Here is a 19,782-nt window from a genome sequence, read left to right as displayed (position 1 = left end):
CCCTAGCAATCAGATTGGAGAAGCTAATGAATCAGATGAATGCCAAGCTCTGAAGGAAAAGAAAAAAAAATGTCAATCACTAAGCTCAGAAAGTAAAAGGGATCAACAGTTAAAATCTGTTTGTTTTCTTCCCTTTCGTATTATAAGGATATGCAAATTTGTTTGGGAAAAAACAGAATTTCTGTATCTGTAAGACTTGAAATTGTAATTAAAACGGCTAGCTAATTAAACATAAGCTTCATTAAGTGGAATTCTAAGACAGTCTGCCTATGGAATTTTCTGAGTGTTGCCCTCTGAGAGCTAGATTTCATTCATTGTGGGAAAGGTATGATCAGGTTCAAGCAGTAAAGTTAGCTCTTTTCAGCACTTCCCATATAAAAGGAGATTAATCTGTTTTAAATTTTTCAGTTTGGGATTGTATGCTAATGAAATATTAATGATATTTTAGATTTTCATATACTTGTTTTAAGGAAGATCTATAATGCATTTTCGCAGAAATCACATAAACTAATAAATAGTGAAGACTAATGAAACAAAAACAGTGTTTCATTCTAACTAGCTTTCCAGGTATAAGTTACCTATTATTAATGTAATTTCGCTAATGTAATTCAATATATATCCTCTTTTAAATGTGTAAAAATATCTTATAATAAAATAATTTCTCCCCAGAAGTATGCACTTGGTCACAGTGTTGTAAAAAGAGAACATCAGAATAGATGGCTGTTTAGTGCTGAATTGTAAACCTCCCAAGCTCATTTGTTGAAATCCTAACACACATGCACACACACGCACACACACAAGTCCCCCCCATGTTGAAAGAAGTGATTGAGTTAAAATGAGGCTTTTAGGGTGGGTTCTAATCCAGTCTGACTGGGGTCCTTCTAAGAAGAGGAAATTTGGAGATAAAAGACCAGGGATGCACACACAAAGGAATGACCATGTGAGGACCAGCAGGCCTCAGAAGAAATCACATCTACCAAGACTCCTGTTCTTCAGAACTGGAAGATATCTGTTGGTTTAGCACCCCAGCTAAGGTTTAAAAAAAAGTCCTTTCCTTTCACTTTAATCAGTTAAAAATACTCGTTCAGTATAATACTTTTACTTATCTTCCGTTCTGCAATATTACTGTGCTTAATTCTGGCATTTCCTAGAATTGTAATGTTAGAAGCATTTAATGTCTATTTTACAAATGAGGAAACAGGATCAGAAAATGGGAAAATTAACAAAATCCCTATCCAACAAAAACCTCCCAGGACATTAGCCTTGAATAGAACCTGAAGACCTTACCTCCCCATCCAGGAAGCCCAGATGGATTGCCTTTGGGATGGCAGCCTCACAACTCCCTTTGCATCTGCCAGTCATTCCTAGCTATGTGAAGATCCTGGTCAGGTGTTGCCAGCTGGCTCGTTTTCTACTGAAGGTTATTAAAGGCTTCTCTCTTTGCATTTTCCAAATGGTCTCAAAGCTTTGGGAAAATAAAAAGAAAATATGGTGAGACAGGAATTCTGGGTTCTAATCACTAAAATATGAACGTGCTTACTAAGAGGCTTTGGGATATTGGGAAAAAATATTTTCACAGGACCCTGGTTTTCACATCTATAAGTGAGGGATTTGCATTAGGTCATCTGCAGCCCCTTTGTGCTCATTATTACTAAGAAGTACCAAACAATTTGCAGTATCCTATCAGAAATAAAGATAGCCACACCTAGATTCCTGAAGCCTGCTCTTGCAACATCCCCCTGATACCTTAATGAATTCACATGTTCCCTTTCCATGGATCTTGCCCATTAATTGCACTGAAGTTGTAGAACCTCCCAGAAGTTTTGGATGGCCATTTTGTGTGTTGTCCAGCAGCCAATTGAGCCCATTTCTTTTTTTTTCTAAATTTTTTTTTTTAAAGATTTTTTTTATTTATTTGAGAGAGAGAGAATGAGAGAGAGAGAACACATGAGAGGGGATAGGGTCAGAGGACGAAGCAGACTCCCTGCCGAGCAGGGAGCCCGATGCGGGACTCGATCCCGGGACTCCAGGATCATAACCTGAGCCGAAGGCAGTCGCTTAACCAACTGAGCCACCCAGGCGCCCCAAGCCCATTTCTGAAATTAAATGGTATGGAGGTAAATCAAGGCCATGGGTCTTTAATTAATGATTGAGTGAAGTTATTTAGACATTATTTTTAAGATGGTTTGTTGCTAGTAATCTAATATTTCAACAAATCCTCTTATATAGTGCCTCTTAAATAAACCTCTTAAGTAGAAGAAAAAAAGTCTTTTCCCTCTACCTATCAAGTTTTCAGCTGGGGTTCTGTAAATTAGATTAACAAAAGATAGCTTAACAAGAGAAGAAGAAATTGAAGTTTACTAACATGTGCATTACAAATATACATGGGAGTATTAAGACATGAGTACCTCCAAGGAGTGGTTAGAACTTGAGCTTATGTAACATCTTAACAAAAGAACAATAGATTTTTGGAGAAATGATACAAAAGAAAAGAACTTTGAGTTTCTAAAGTGGCAAATTGTGCAAAGGAAAATATATGGTAGTAGGTTTAGTTTTATAAGAAACTGCCAAACTGTCTTCCAAAGTGGCTGTACATTCCCCCCAGCAATGAACTTGTGTTCCTGTTGCTCCACATCCTCTTGGGTATTTGGTATCGTCGGTGTTGTGGATTTTGGCCATTCTAACAGGTATGTAGTGGTATCTCCTTTTAGTTCGCAATGTTGAACATCTTTTCATATGTTTACTTGCCTCTGTATCTTCTTTAGTAAGGTGTCTGTTAAGGTTTTTGGCCCAGTTTTAAATTAAGTTGTTTTCTTACTGTTGCATTTTAAGAGTACTTTGTATATTTTGGAAAACACTCCTTTATCATATGTCTTTAGCAAATATTTTCTCCCAGTCTGGGACTTGTTTTCTCATTCTTTTGACATTGCCTTTTGCAGAGCAGAAGTTTTTCATTTTTTTTTTAAATCTTCTTAAATTTATTTATTTTAAGTAATCTCTACCCAGTGTGGGGCTCGAACTCACAACCCCGACCGAGATCAAGAGTTGCATGCTCTTCTGACAAAGCCAGCCAGGTGCCCTGAAGTTTTTCATTTTAATGAAGTCCAGCTTAGCAATCATTTCTTTCATGGATTGTGCCTTTGGTGTCCTATCTAAAAAGTCATTGCCATACCCGAGGCCATCTAAGTTTTCTCCTGTCATTTTCTAGGAATTTTACAGTTTTGCATTTTGCTTTTAGATCTGTGATCCATTTTGAGTTAATTTTTGTGAAAGGAGTAAAGTCTTTGTTTAGATTCTTTTTTTTTTTTTTTTGCGTGTGGATATCCAGTCCCAGCACTGTTTGTTGAAAAGACTGTCTTCTCCTTTGTCAAAGATCAGTTGACTGTATTTATGTGGGTCTATTTCTGGGTTCTCTATTCTGTTCTACTGATCTATTTGTTTATTCCTTCACCAATATCACACTTCTTGGTTACTGCAGCTATATAGTAAGTCTTGGGAGTCGGGTAGTGTCAGTCCTCCAACTTTGTTCTCCTTTAATACTGAGTTGGCTATTCTGGGTCTTTTACCTCTCCATATAAGTCATTAGAATCAGGGTCACCTGGCTGGCTTAGCTGGTGAAGCATGTGACTCGACCTTGAGGTTGTGAGTTCAAGCCCCACATTGGATGTAGAGCTTACGTAAAATGAAAAACTTTGAAATCAAAAGTACAAGTATTTCTCAATTAAAAAAACCTTAGAATCAATTTGTTGATAGCCACAAAATAATTTGCTGGGATTTTGATTGGCATTGCATTGAATCCATATATCAGTTTGGGATAAACTGATATCTTGACAATATTGAGTCTTCTTATCAATGAATATGAACTATCCATTTATTAAATTGTTCTATGGTATCTTTCATAAGAGTTTTGTAGGTTTCCTCATACAGATCTTATTAGATTTTAAGAGTTGTACCTCAGTATTTTGGGGGGGTGCTAATATAAGTGGTGATGTGTTTTAAATTTCAAATTTCACTTCTTCATTACTGGTTTTGGAAAGTGATTGACTTTTGTATATTAATCTTATATCCTACAACCTTACTGTAATCATTTATTAGTTCCCAGGAGGGGTTGGTTGGTTGGTTGGTTGGTTGGTTTTTTGGTCATTTTTTTCAGGTTTTCTACAGAGACAATTATGTCAGCTGTGAACATCGTTTCATTTCTTCCTTTTATTTCCTTTTGTGGTGTTATTGCATTAGCTAGGACTTCCAGTATGATGTTGAAAAGCATTAATGAGAAGGGACATCCTTGCCTAGTTCATGATCTTAGTGAGAAAGTTTCTAGTTTCTCACTATTAGCTGTAGGGTTTTTGTAGATATTCCTCATCAGGTTGAGGAAGTTCCCTCTATTCTTAGTTTACTGAGAGATATTATCATGAGTGGGTGTTAGATTCTGTCAAATGCTTTTTCTGCATCTATTGATATGATCTTGCCTGTTGATGTGGTAGATTATTAATTATTTTCGAATGCTGAACCAGCCTTGCATACCTGAAATAAATCCCATATGGTTGTTTTTATATGAATATTCAAGCCTTCCCCCCATTTCATATGTTGAAATCCTAACCCCCAAGACAATGGTATTAGGAAATGGGGCCTTCAAGGGGTGATTAGATCGTGAGGGTGGGGCCCTCGTGATTGGATTAGTGCCCTTCATAGACCCCAGAGAGCTAGCTGGTCCATTTTATCATGTGAAGACACAGTGAGATGGTACCATCTATGAACCAGAAATCAAGCCCTTACGTCTACTGACTCTGTGTGTGCCTTGGTCTTGGACTTCCTAGCCTCCAGAACTGTGGGAAATAAAGCTTATTGTTTAGAGGCTACCCAGTCTCTGGTTCGGAGGGTCCCTGATTTAATGATGGTTCAACTTAAAATTTTTCAACGTTGTGATGGTGTGAAAGTGCTAGACATTCAGTAGAAACCACACTCTGAAATTGGAATTTTAATGTTTTCCTGGGGTAGTGGTATGTAGAATGATACTCTCTCTCATGATGCCGGTCAGTGGCAGTCAGTCACAGCTCCCAGTCAGCCACTCGGTCATAAGGGGGGACAACTGATACACTTAACAACCATTTTGTACCGATACAACCATTCAATAAATTACATAAAATATTCAACACTATCATAAAATAGGCTTTGTGTTAGATGATTTTGCCCAACTGTAGGCTAATGTAAGTGTTCTGAGCATGTTTAACACAAGCTAGGCTAAGCAAGGGTGTTTGCTAGGTTATGTGTATTAAATGCATTTTTAACTTATGATATTTTCAATTTACAATGGGTTTACTGGGACAACCCCATGGTAAGTTGAGGAAGATCGGTATTTTGTTATGGCAGCCTGAACAGGCTATCACAGTTGTAGCATATAGTTCTTTTTATACATTGTTGGATTCCATCTACTAATATTTTGTTGAGGACTTTAGTATGTATCCATGAGAGATACTGGTCTGTAGTTTTCTTGTAATGTCTTTGTCTGGTTTTGGATTAGGGTAATGCTGGCTTCATAGAATGAATTAGGAATATTTTCTCTATTTCTGTCTTCTGAAAAGGACTAGAGAGAAATGGTATAGTTTCTTCATTTAAATGTTTGTTAGAATTCATAAGTGAGGGGCGCCTGGGTGGCTCAGTCAGTTGAGCATCTGCCTTCAGCTCAAGTCATGATGTCAGGGTCCTGGGATCGAGTCCTACATCAGGCGCCCTGCTCAGCGGGGAGTCTGCTTCTTTCTCTCATCTGCCTCCCCCACCCCCTGCCCTCATGCTTTCTCTCACTCTCCCTCTTTCTTAAATAAGTAAAATCTTTTAAAAAAATGAAGTCTCTTTAGAGAAGATTTGCTATTTTTCTTGCAGGCAGATAGAACTTTATGGAAAGATCATCTTGACCCACCTAGTCACTGAAATAGTTCAGGCTGGGCGCCTGGGTGGCTCAGTTGGTTGAGCGACTGCCTTCGGCTCAGGTCATGATCCTGGAGTCCCTGGATCGAGTCCCGCATCGGGCTCCCTGCTCGGCAGGGAGTCTGCTTCTCCCTCTGACCCTCCCCCTCTCATGCTCTCTCTCTCTCTCTCATTCTCTCTCTCAAATAAATAAATAAAATCTTTTAAAAAAGAAAAGAAAAGAAATAGTTCAGGCTGTTTTAGGCATTGTTAGTGCTGTTTCTATTTGCTTTTACTCTCAGGGTATAGTTCTTCAAGGATCTGTTGAGATTCTTGAGGTGTGTACCAGGGCTCCTCCTTCCTGTTTAATTCTTTCTAGCGCTCTGAGACAGCAAAGTGTTAGCGCTCAGATTTTTTTTTTCTTTTTTTGTCTTAGCAGTTGGTTTCCTGGCTTCTTGCCCCTTGTGTGTACAGATCAGGAATTATCAAATGCTTTGAGGATAAATGGCGGGTAGAGTGATTGGCTCTTCTTGCTGTGATTGCCTTTTCTCTGGGATCTTGGGCTTTCAAGTCCTAGCTGTCTTGATAGACTTGACCTCCAAATTTTGTATCTGTAGCCCAATCAGACTGTCAAAAATTCTAGGATGTTTCTCACTGTTTGGTTTCTATACTCCTAGACAGAAATCAACAATGCCCTAAGAAAGAAAAGTGGTTGAGAATGTAAGATTCACTTCAGTGTGTTTCTCTTCTTGCTGAGCTCTTGGACTCTCAAGCCTTGGTTGCTCTAGAATAGCTTTAAACAACCTTTGTTGTTTGTTGTTTTAAATACAATGTTTATAGTTCCAGTTCTTAGTGGGAGAGGTAGTTTATTCAACAAGGTAGCCCATCATAGCTGGAAGTCTACATCATTAAAGAAATTCATCATGATGGATATATCCTTTAAATGAGATTGTATTTTCAAAAAGTTATTTGTGGTAAAAAACACAATATAAAATTTATCCTCTTAACCACCTTTAAGTATACAGTTCAGTGGTGTTAACTATATTCACATTGTTGAGTGACAGATCTCTCTAGAGCTTTTTCATTGTGTCAAACTAGAATTCTATATTCATGGAACAACTCCCCATATTCCCCTCCTCCAGTTCCTGGCAACCACCATAATACTTTGTTTCCATGATTTTGACAACTCTAGGTATTTCATGTAAGTGGAATCATATAGTATTCCAGTAGTCCTTTTGTGACTGGTTTACTTTACTCAGCAGAATGTCCTCAAGGTTCATCCATGTTGTGGCATATGACAGGATTTCTATCTTTAATGAAGAAATATAAGATTTCTTTAAGTCTGAGTAATAGTCTATTGTATGTATATGCCATATTTTGTTTATCCATTCATCCATCTATGGACATTTGGGCAGCTTTCCCCTCTTGGCGATTGGAATATGCTGCAGTGAACATGGGTGTACAAATATCTCTTCAAGTTCCTGCTTTAATTGCTGGATATATACCCAGAGGTGGGATTTCTGAATCATAATTTTATTTTTTGAAGAACCCCCATATTGTTTTCTATAGTGGTTGTACCATTTACATTTCCACCAGCTATGCTTAAGGTTCCAATTTCTCCACAGGATTACATATTTGAAATATGTGGCAATTAACTTTTTTTTTTTTTGGACAGACATTATTCTGTCAAAAATGTTTACATTTTTTTTTTTTTTAATTCAGCCTAGACCAGGAGGAGTGTTGACAGAACAAGGTGTTAAGAATCCTTTCTTTTGGGGCGCCTGGGTGGCTCAGTTGGTTGAGCGACTGCCTTCGGCTCAGGTCATGATCCTGGAGTCTGTGGATCGAGTCCCGCATCGAGTCCCGCATCGGGCTCCCTGCTCGGCGGGGAGTCTGTTTCTCCCTCTGACCCTCCTCCCTCTCATTCTCTCGGTCTCAAATAAAAAAGAAAAGGAATCCTTTCTTTTTTGTTCAGAAGTTAGTCTCTTTCTCTGCCTCATATTATTCTCTCTCCTCATGTATGGCAAGGGTAAGAGAGACTGAGGTTTACTTGTCACAGTGGGGTGAGGTCAGGATGTGAGCACCACATTTGGCTAATCAGTCAGATATGCTTTAAATGTTATTTATTACCACTATTATTATTTTGGAGATACTTAATGCTGTAAGTAGAAAGGGGGTTAAGAGCATGGAATCTGGCTCCAAACCGCCTGGGATGAATCCGGGTTCCTCCAGCTATTATACGATCTTGGGCAGATGTCTTAATTCCTCTGTGCCTCAGTTTCCTCATCCATAAATTGGCAATGCTAACAACACCCGCTGCATAGAGTTCTTAGGATTAAATAAATTAATATCCCCTAAGCACTTAGTGTAAACCCCGGTCACATATAGTCAGTACTATAAAAGTGTTTGCTAGGTAAAATAAAGGTGGAGGGCTCCAGCCTTACCTCTATGATTCTGAGCTGTGTAGGTGGTGTTATCGTATGCCTCCCTGGTCCTAGTGTGTTTTAGGTGTTATTAAAATGCCCCCCACTCCATGGGATGGATGCGAGTGTTGTAGTTGGACTGGGAACTTCCACGGGGCAGCAGTGACTGTGGGTTGTAAGTCAGTAGATGTTCCTGAATATGCCTACTCGGTGCGTTAAAACAGGTGTTAAACACCAGACGAACGGAGCGGGTTCTTGCAAGGTCCGCTCCTTGCGTTTAGGTGAAGCTCTGCGGAGCTCCAAGGGGGCAGCAGGGACCGCGGGCCAGGGCGCGCGGCAGGACGGAGTGCTGCCCACTTCAGAACGTCGCGGGGACCGTGGGTTCCACACCTGTCTGGGCACAGACACCGAGCTCGTGAGCGCCGGTGTGTGCTAGGAAGGTCGGTCCACACCTCCTCCCGGCAGCGACGACCGCGAGCTCGGAGCGCTTCGTAGGAGGTGTCGTTACACACTTCCTGTGGGTCTCGCGGACCACGGCGCGTTTCCGGTGCCGTCTGGAGCCCGGGGTCCAAGCCCCCGCCCCGTTCGCCAGCCCCGCCCCGCCCGCGCCCCGCCCCCCGCGCTCCGAGCCGGGCGCGCGGAGCCCGGGGCGCACGGAGCGGCGCGCGCCGGTCGGCAGAGCCAGGCTGGCGCCCCCGCCCCCCGCCCCGCGCCTCCGTCCGCCGCCCGCCCGGCGCCTTCCCCGCTCTTCTCGCCTTCGCTCCCCGTTCTCCCGGCCGCTTTCCCTCCCTCCCCTCGGTCCCGCCCCGTCCAGCCCGGGCTGCCGGCTCCCGCAGGCCCCCCCGCCGCCCGCGTTCCTATGGACAGACGCACAGACACCTGCAGGTGGGTGAGAGCCCGCGCGCGGGGCGGGGACGAGCGCGCCGACGCTGCGACCTGGGCCGGGGAGCCCCTTTGTGTGGGGGGCGGCCGCGCTGGGGTCCGCGCTGCCTCCCCTTCGGCAGCCGAGCAGTGACCCGGCTGAACCCTCTTTTGTCTCCTGGGGGGGCGGGGTGGGAAGGCCGAGAGTCAGGGCAGCGACTCGGGCGGCTGGCCGTCGCCGACGACGGGCTTAGGGGCGCGAGGGGTGAGACCCCGGGCGGCCGCACGGGCTCCCGGAGCGAGCGCGGGCGGCCGCGGCTCTGGTCCGCCTCGGCGGAGCCGGCCCGCCGCCCGGCATCTCCTGTCGCCGCCGCGGGCGCGCTGCGTGGGGCTGGCTCGCCTGCTCCTGCTCTTGGGTCTGTTTGGAGGTGGGAAGGAGAAAGAAAAGATCTGCCTTCTTAGTTTCCAAGTCTTGAGACGGCTGTGGAGAGAGCGAGAGAGGTGGTCCGGGTCTTTGCCCGACTTGTTTCCCTCGCGAGAGGCACGCTGAGGTGCGTGTGGGGCGTGTGTGGAGGAACGTGCATCGCTTCGGTCCCTTATTTATTGTTTCTAACGGAGGAGGGCTTCCTCCGAAGGGCTCTTCCGCCCCCTCCCCCATCTGAGGCTGCGCGCAGTGATTTGTGTTTGTTATCAAATACATCGACAAATGTATTCCCCTGGGTGCGAGGAGGCTCGGCTGACCGAAATCAAACCAAAATCACAGACTGTTTCTGGTTTTCAGGTGGCTTTTCTTCTTTTCTTAAGATTAGGTAGGGACTTACAGGCAAATCAAAGATAAACATGACTGTGATTTTTACGCTTTTTTTTTTTTACATGTATACCTATTTTAAAGTTTGATGGTAAAGTTTTGTTATTTCCCGTGCTCGTTAGGATTAGCATGACAGAATCTTCTACCTATTAAGTAAACAGTTAACAAGCGAGTCAGATAGTGACAGCTTCCCCAGTGCAGGTTAAATTGGAGTGCAATAAATCTCTAGCTTTCCGTTTAGGCTGAAACCTGTATTTTTGCTGGTTTAAAATACGAGGTCTTCCACAGCGTATGGGGACACCGTGAATGTTAGAACTGATTTTTCTCTCTGTGATTGTGCTTTCCCTCTTTTATTGTGTTTTTATGTATTCTCTCTCTCTATAAAACCCAACGATTGGGTTGTACATGGTGGATATAGTTTTTGAAAAGTACTGTAGGTGATATTTCTGAATTATATTATTTATCTGGCTGAGTTTCTTATGAAGAGTTGATACGTGTTTGTAGATATTCAAATTATAAATGAAGTTGAATAAGCACCCAGAAACTTCATTTTACAGATTCAGATTTTTAATGCAGGTATGGATTTATATCTTTGTATTAATCTCAATCTAGTGCTCACTTCTGGAGACTTTTTTTTTTGCCTATTGTGTGAGAATCCATATTGACAAATTTAAATCTGATGGTTATCAAGGAGATTAAAAAAATAGTTTTGGGTGCACTCAGTTATATATATAGGTATATGTAGAAAGAGGCTTTCTTAAACATCTGAACTTAAAGGAAAAACATTGTGGTGGAAAACAATTGATTTAAATCTTCATCAAGTAAGATGTAGAAATTCATCAGAAAGCAATGTACAATTTTAATGCAGTTTTAATTAGGCAAACTGATTTTTGTCATTATAAAGAGGAGACTGTTTTAGTGTGCCGAAAAGAGTGGTCTTTTTCTAGGAGAAAAAATTAGCCTAGATTCTTGCCCTAGTTACATTAACAGACTATTATTATTGCATGCCTAATTTTGTAAATATCTGGAGTGTACATTTTTGTACACTTAAAACCTAGAAGAGGCTGCATCTAACATTAATTTCACCCTTTGAATTTATCAAATTTTATTCTTGCTTTGACTTCCTGTCTAGATTAGCTAAACGAATTTAGACTGCATAGGGCTCAGTGCAAGGCGCTAGTAGGCCCCTGAGGAAGGTTCCTCTTTCTTTTTCAATAAGGATGGCCCAAAGAGCATAGGTATTGAAATTTGTTCAGGCTTTATTAGGAATGGTGGGATGGAGTTCAAAAATACTCCCAGAGTGTTAGATTACACACTCCTAGTTCTTAGAAGTTTTAAAAAAGATAAGCTAACAACTTGAATTGTTTGTTTAGGTATTTATTTATAGGACTGTCAATCAGAGGAATAAGGCTTAACAAAGAGTCACTGTGTAAATTAAATATTAAGAGTGTGGCCTGTGTTGAGAATTGCTTGGCAACTTGTAGTTACGCCTAACAGTTTTTTGGGATTGGCAGTGTAGTGTCTTCATGTGGGTTGGCTAAAAGAGAACAACTAGTTTTTTTCTGTTTTGTTTTTATTTTTGGCTCTGAAAAGTGGATATTAATTTTTTGGTTTTTGTATAATTAACATTAATATTTTCGTGTAACCAGAAGCAGTCCAGAGAACCTTACATATTTTCAACTGATTTCTCTTCTGGTTTGTTGGTGTTTAGGAGGGCGTATAAATTATGTTTCACTCTTCATGAATGAAATTTTTTTCTGATACTTTTGATATGACAAATGTTACTTTCAGAAATTTTGAATATGTAAAGTTGGATTTTAAATATAGCTAAGCAATATAAACTAACATTTGCGAGTTTCTTTTTTTTAAACAACGCTAAGCTGCCCAGTTAAATTTGATAGGCTTGAAAATCCATAGACTTTTCCTGCTTTTTAGTTAACAGTGTGGTACCATGAAAGGAAACTCAAAATGGCCACTTAAGGTTACCTGGAACCCTCAAAGGACTAGTATTATCATTAGTACTAACCAAATGGAAAACTGAAAAGTAACAGTTTTATTCTTTGTAATAGATCTGTGACTTCCAAATACTTCTTTTTCATGAAGTTTTTTATAGCGTAGTGTGGAAGCAGGTCTGACTGTGAGAAGTATGGACAGTGACCTCTCTCGTTCCAGCCTTTATCGGCCTGCATTGTTTAAGAATGGCATAAACTCATGCTGCTCTTTGAAAATGCGGAATTCATTCTTGGATTAATATTCTGCTACCAGATGTACGAGGCTGGCTCTGAAGAAGCTTTTTCTCTTAAATACTGTCAAAAATAGAGAAGCTGAAGATTGGAGAGAAGCCATTTATTTTGAACAGTTTATTTTCTGACAGTTTGTGTTTGTAAAGAAACCTGCTCATAATATTTACGTAAGAGATCTACATAGTTGCCCAAGAAGCCCCACAGGTTTCTTTTTTTCCTTTAAAAAAGTTTCCATAGAGCTTAACTCTTATGTGATACTTCTTGACTTTGCTTCTGATTAGTTGATTTATGGACTTTATTTACCAGCATGATTGGAGAATTCTTTTGCTATACAGAAATTGCACTCTGCCTGTGCTCTGGTCTGTTTCCTAGGTAACAAATGTACTGCATAGATTCCATAATGAGGACTGTGGTTGGCTAGTTACAGTGTAAATTCTGTTGTTTGGTAAAGCTTAGTCTCAAATTCAAATAAAGGTCAAGAAACCAAAAGTACTCAAGATGCGAATTTTTGAATTTTATTTTGTATCCAGTGTCAACAAAGTTTAATACACTTTTCTGGAGAAAGGCAAATTATGCAGCAGTATTCAAGTGTATTTTGTAAAGTCTTAAATAGTTGGAGAGCTTTTTGACTCTTCCATATTGGTAATACCAATGGCTCTAGTAACAAAGAAAATATTTCAAAACACTTTATCACACTTTATTTATTTTTTATTTTTTTATATTTTTAAAGATTTTATTTATTTATTTGACAGAGGGAGACACAGCGAGAGAGGGAACATAAGCAGGGGGAGTGGGAGAAGGAGAAGCAGGCTTCCCACTGAGCAGAGAGTCCGATGTGGGGCTCCACCCCAGGACTCTGGGATCATGCCCTGAGCGGAAGGCAGACGCTTAACCACTGAGCCACCCAGGCGCCCCTATCACACTTTAATATAGAAAGCAAAGGGATATTGTCTAGGATGTCAGTAACTGGCTTTTTTATATTGAAAGAAAAGTAACATCATATATGTTGCTAAAGATAAATTGTGCAACTTCATGTGAAGTACAACTTTTAGGGGGTCCTGGGTGGCTCACTTGGTTGAGCGTCAGACTCTTGTAAAAAAAAAAAAAAAAAAAAAAAAGAATAGAACTTTAAAAAACTTTAAGAAGACATTAAAACATTTTAAGAAAACATTAAAAGTCTTGGGACGCCTGGGTGGCTCAGTCGGTTAAGCGTCTGCCTTTGGCTCGGGTCATGATTCTAGGGTCCTGGGATCGAGTGCCGCATCTGGCTCCTTGCTCAGCAGGGAGCCTGCTTCTCCTTCTGACTCTGCCACTCCCCCTGCTTGTGCTTGCTCTCTCTTTTTCTGACAAATAAATAAATAAAATCTTTAAAAAAAAAATTAAAAGTCTTACTGTGAAATGATACATTGGTACTCTAGCTATTTTCTCTCTGATCAGCCTGAATTTTGGCCTGCTCAGCACCAGGGAGCAAGTCTGTCTTAGGTAGCTACAAATTGGAGAATAGCTTTCCCCTCCCCCTTACTCTCCTCTTGAAGTCTATAGCTCTAGATGCAGGGCAAGAAATAATATATGTGCAATTGCTAGTAATTATTACCTGTTTGTTAAAAAAATTTACAGTGAACCAGAATTCCATTAATACCCATTGAAAGTATCTTTTCATTTGATGCCTGAAAGTGCTTTGTTTGTTGATCATCAGGGATTCTATTAGGTGAAAAAAAAATTTTTTTTAAAGATTTCTTTATTTTAGGGAGAGAGAGAATCTTCAAGCAGATTCCCTGCTGAGTGCAGAGCCTGATGCAGGGCTTGATCCCAGGACCCTGAGATCATGACCTGAGTGGAAACCAAGAGTTGGATGCTCAACCGACTGATCCACCCAGGTGCCCCTGAAAAAAAAAAAATTTTTTTTTAAGTTAATTTGAGGGGCACTTGGCTGACTCAGTTGGTAGAGCATGTGGTTCTTGCTCTGGGGGTTGTGAGCTTGAGCTACATGTTGGGTGTAGAGCTTACTTAAAAAAAAAAGTTGGGGCAACTGGGTGGCTCAGTCATTAAGCATCTGTCTTCAGCTCAGGTCATGATCCCAGGGTCCTGGGATCGAGCCCCACATCGGGCTCCCTGCTCAGCGGGAAGCCTGCTTCTCCCTCTCCCACTCCCCCTGCTTGTGTTCCCTCTCTTGCTGTGTCTCTCTCTGTCAAATAAATAAATAAGATCTTTAAAAAAAAAAAAGTTGGGGTGCCTGGGTGGCTCAGGTGGTTGGGTGTCTGCCTTCGGCTCAGGTCATGATCTCAGGGTCTTGGGATCAAGCCCCATATTGGGCTCTTTGCTCAGTGGTGGACCTGCTTCTCCCTCTCCCTCTGCCTGCCACTCCTCCTCCTTGTGTGCACTCGCTCTCTCTCTGTGTCAAATAAATAAAATTTTGGGGAAAAAAGTTAATTTGAATTCTAAAATATTATCCAAATTGCTTCATTTGCTTTCCCTTGCTTAGCAGGATTGGTTTGGATTATTTATTTACCTTTTTAATTAATTTTAATTTCAGGGATAAGATGTATCTTGTTTGGGTTTTCTTTCTTCTTGGTTTTCCTCAAAACTGACAACTACTTTAAACCTTTCTGGCCTTTTCCGGTTGCAAATATTGTACCCCTTCAGTTTTCCCTTGTATTTTCTCTATAAATATTTACTCTTTAAAAAAAATTTTTTTTTTTTTTTTTACTTTTTTTTTTAAAGTAGGCTCCATGCCCTGTGTGGGGCTTGAACTCATGAGTCTGAAATCAAGAGTCTTATGCTCTGCTGACTCAGCCAGCCAGGCACCCCTATTTAAAATTTTTTTAATCATTGCGTTATTTAAGGCGTAATCACTACATATCAAAAGCTCTACTTTTCTGAGACTTCATACTTCTGGGACGGAGTTAACAGTATTTGTGAACTCCTACCTAGCCAAAACAACTTCCTCTCCCCAGCCAGTATTAGTTAACAAGGGCTGTCATAACAAAGTATAAGAGACTGGGTGCCTTAAACAACAAAATTTTCTCATAGTCTGGAGGCTAGAAGTCCCAGATCAAGATGTTGGCAGAGGGGCGCCTGGATGGCTCAGTTGTTAAGTGTCTGCCTTCGGCTCAGGTCATGATCCCGGGGTCCTGGGATCGAGCCCCTCGTCGGGCTCCCTGCTCAGCAGGAAACCTGCTTCTCCCTCTCCTACTCCCCCTGCTTGTGTTCGTTCTCTCGCTTTGTCTCTCTCTGTCAAATAAATAAATAAAATCTTTAAAAAAAAAAAAGATGTTGGCAGAGTTGGGTTCTTCTGAGGCCTCTCTTGGCTTTTTTTTTTTTTTTTTTTAGATTATTTATTTATTTGACAGAGAGAGACACAGCGAGAGAGGGAACACAAGCAGGGGGAGTGGGAGAGGGAGAAGCAGGGGGAGTGGGAGAGGGAGAAGCAGGCTTCCCCTGGAGCAGGGAGCCCGATGTGGGGCTCGATCCCAGGACCCTGGGATCATGACCTGAACCGAAGGCAGACGCTTAATGACTGAGCCACCCAGGCGCCCCTCTTCTTGGCTTTCAATTTCAGTCTTCTCAGATGTTTTCACAATATGCCTGTGTCCTAATCTCCTCTTCTTATGGGACATCTATCCATAGCCTTAGAACTCACCCAAATGACCTTGTTTTACCTTAATTACCTCTTTAAAGGCCCTATCTCCAAATATTGTCTCATTTTGAAGTACTGGGTATTGGGACTTTAGAGTATGAATTTGGGGGGAAAAACAATACAGCTCATAAATATAACCTATTCCTCCACTCATTGTCTTTCATACATACAGACATACTTTACTCCGTATGTGTGATATAATCGAGCCCCTAGACTCCTTGATTCCTACTCCCTAAGATTTCTCAGTTCTGTTTGCCCCCATACAAATCACATACTACTCTATCACCTTTGCCTATCATTAGCCTTAGTTCTACAGTTAAATTTATTCAATGCACAACACAAATCCTTGTGCTAAGGCTTCTGTAATCATCATTTGATAGTCTGAAGCTCTTTGAATCCTCATAAATGGCTCATGTGAATAATGTGTCCTTTCATGTTTAAAGCTGTTTATCTGGGGTTTTTATACTTGAAGGCCAGTGTTGCTGAATAGAAGTACGTGGCTCACATTTTCTTTCCTCAAGTTTCTTAAATATGTTACTCTGTTGTAGGGTTTGGCAGACCTTTTCTTGAAAGGCCAAATGGCAATTATTTTAGGCTTTGTGGAACATGGGTCGCTGTCACAGTTATGTAACTGTGCCACAGCAGTGCAAAAGCAACCATATAGAGTATGTAAATGAACGAGCATAACTGTGTTTGGTAAAACTTTGTTTATAGAACCAGACAGTGGGCTGGATTTGGTGCACAAGCCATAGTTTGCTGAGTCCTAAAAAAACCTAGTTTTTTTTAGATTTTATTTATTTGAGAGAGTGAACATGCATGAGAGAGCATGAGCAGGGGGAGAAGCAGACTCTCTGCTGAGCAGGGAGCCTGATGTGGGGCTCCATCCCAGGACCCTGAGATAGTGACTTGAGCCAAAGGCAGACGCTTAACCAACTGAGCCACCAGGTGCCCCGGAGTCCTACTCTATTGTATTGTAGTAAAAAGTGTTATTGTCAGAGTCTAGTACCACTATGATTTTCTTTTTTTTTTAAGTGACTTTATCTTTCTCTTAGATGCCCAAAAGACTTTTTTCTTCATCTTTAAAGGCTAGTAATTTTACTAGAGCATGTATTAAGTGTTGGCTGTTCTCTGTTAATTTTTCCAGATACACAATATGGATTTTATAATGTTGGTTTAAATATTTTTTCATAAATATTTTCATCAGTGATAGATTTTAGTATTTAATCTGTTTTATTGCTTTCATTTTGTTTTTGGGGGGGTCTCCTGTTACATGTATGTTGGATCTTCTTTGCCTGTCTTTTATATCTATACCTTTCTTCAAATTCTTTTTATCTTTTTTAATAATTTGTTTTATTTTTCTATTTTTTCCTTTTTAGCCTTTATGAGGCAGTTTCCATGGTATCTATTAAGTCCAGTTTTGTCTTCCTTTCTGAATTTTTTTCTTTCCTATTCTGTCCTGAATTCTATCATTTCTCTTTGTAAATGCTCTTGTTCTGTGGCCATTCCCTTTTTTTTTCCACTTTTCTATTTCTAATGTATATTTTATAGCTTCTATTATTTTCTCAATTTCTTTTAATATTAAAATATTATGCTATCATTCTCATTTTACTTTATGGCCATATTTTTGTGATGTGCCTTTATTGACTATTGGTACCTTATTTGGTTCTTTCCCATCTTTTTCTCATAGTACCTCACATGGGATTAGATTGCATTCCTTTCTCTTGTTCATGTTTAAATTAGATGGATTTAGGGGCACCTGGGTGGCTCAGATGGTTAAGTGTCTGCCTTCAGCTCAGGTCATGATCCCAGGGTCCTGGGATCGAGCCCCACATCGGGCTCCTGGCTCAGCGAGGAGCCTGCTTCTTCCTCTCCCTCTGCCTCTCTCCCTGCTCATGCTTTCTCTCTCTCTCTCTATCTCTGTGTCTCAAATGAATTAAAAAAAAAAAAAAATTAGATGGATTTACCTGTACTTTAGGAGAAGGTTTCTGTGATGGAGATGGAAGTAGACCAAGGTAGTTCTTTTTTAAAAAGTTTCGTGGTGTGAAATTTTTTCCTTTGTTGCTTATGTGAAATATTAAAAAATATGGCCACTCAATTAAAATTAGAGTGAGATACCATTGCATACCCACTAGAATGGCTAAATGAAAAAGATGAAAAATATTAAGTGGTGATGAGAATGCAGAGTAGCTGGAATTCTCAAGCACTGCTATTGGAAGTATAAATGGGTACAGAAATATAAATGGAGGGACGCCTGGGTGGCTCAGTCAGTTGAGCATCCAACTCTTGGTTTGGGCTCAGGGTCATGATCTTGGGGTCGTGAGATTGAGCCTCATGTCAGGCTTGGCACTCCGCACAGTCTGAGATTCTTTACCTCTCCCCTTCTTCTCTTCCCACCTTCCCCCCCCAAATAAATAAATGAATAAAATCTTTAAAAAATATAAATGGATACAAGCAATTTGGGAAGCTGTTTGGCAGTATTTACTGAAGCTATGCATATGCGTGTTTTATGGTTCAGTAATTCCATTCAAAGATATAGGCTTACCAAAATAAATGTACTAGAATGTTCATAGTACTGCTTATAATATCCCCCAAACTGAAGTCTGCATAAATGACAATCAGTATAATATGTGGTAGAGTGTTACATTGATGGCCCCAAGTAAATGACATTTCTTGGTGTCTATGACCATGTATTATATCTGCACAATGATTCTGATTTTAACCATGTAACTTACTTTGGCCTGTGGGACATTAGGCAAGTGTGGTGCAGCAGAAGCTTGATAAATGCATACACATTGGAGGGAAATACTGCCCTGAGACCATAACATAAAGAAATACTCAAGTAGGAGAGGTCAGGTGGAAGAAAATTGAGGTACTCCAGTTGATGACCAGCACTTACTGCCAGAGAGGTGAGTAAGACCATCTTTGACCTCCCAGTTCACCTGACCCTCCAGCTAAAAGTAGTCACATGAGCAAATCCAGGTAAAGCCCGGAGAAAAACTGCCCAGATAACCCACAGAATTGTGAGAAATGAGGAATTATTTTAAGTTACTAAATTTTAGGGTGATTTGTTATACAACAATAGGAAACTGAATCAGAATAGATAAATTGTTCTGTATTCATACAGTAGGATACTGTGGAGCAATGAGAATGAACAATCTTTAACTACATAGTATGTATGAATCTCACAGACCTATGTGGAGCTAAAGAAGCCAGGCAAAAAGAGTTCAAACTGTGTGCCTCCACATATATAAATTCCCCAAGTAAATTCTGTTAGAAGCCAGAACCTTGAGGAAGTAGTGACTAGAAAGGAGAAAGTAGAGGCTTCTGGGGTGCTGGTAATGTTCTGTTTCTTGATCTGGTTGCTGGTTACATACATGTGTTCTGTTTGTGAAATGTGGCATATCAGCAAGTTGTTCACTTATTATTTCTCCTTTTTTGATTATATGTTATATTTCTTTTTTTTTTTTTTTAGACTTATTTATTCATTTTAGAGAGAGAGCAAGAGCAAGTGAGCATGAGCGGGAGGGCCAGAGGGAGGAGGAGAGACAATCTCAGGTAGACTCTGAGCTGAGCATGGAGACTGACTGAGGGCTCAATCTCATGGCGCTGAGGTCATGACCTGAGCCAAAACCAAGAATTGGTTGTTCAACCAACTGTGCCACCTAGGCGCCCCTATTTCTTTCTTTCTTTCTTTCTTTCTTTCTTTCTTTCTTTCTTTCTTTCTTTTCTTTTCTTTTCTTTTCTTTTCTTTTCTTTTCTTTTCTTTTCTTTCCTTTCCTTTCCTTTCCTTTCCTTTCCTTTTCTTTTCTTTTCTTTTCTTTTCTTTCTTTCTTTTCTTTTCTTTCTTTTCTTTCCTTCCTTCCTTCCTTCCTTCCTTCCTTCCTTCCTTCCTTCCTTCCTTCCTTC

The 19,782-nt window shown here is 40.6% G+C and overlaps 1 protein-coding gene across 1 annotated transcript in view; it reads left to right on the top strand.

The window, feature by feature from the left end:
• The first annotated feature begins 9,101 nt into the window (after positions 1–9,101).
• Positions 9,102–19,782, top strand: part of KIAA1958 (KIAA1958 ortholog) — a 159,215-nt gene continuing 148,534 nt past the window's right edge. The window contains exon 1 of the mRNA XM_035016045.1: positions 9,102–9,212. The gene's annotated coding sequence lies outside the window, so the exon portion shown is untranslated. The remainder of the gene's footprint in view (positions 9,213–19,782) is intronic.

Source organism: Mirounga leonina, unplaced genomic scaffold (genome assembly GCF_011800145.1).
Source record: "Mirounga leonina isolate KUSES-001 unplaced genomic scaffold, KU_Mleo_1.0 Mir_170, whole genome shotgun sequence".
Taxonomy (NCBI): Eukaryota; Metazoa; Chordata; class Mammalia; order Carnivora; family Phocidae; genus Mirounga; species Mirounga leonina.
The sequence above is the reverse complement of the archived record's forward strand: the minus strand, read 5'-3'. Positions and strand labels throughout refer to the sequence as shown.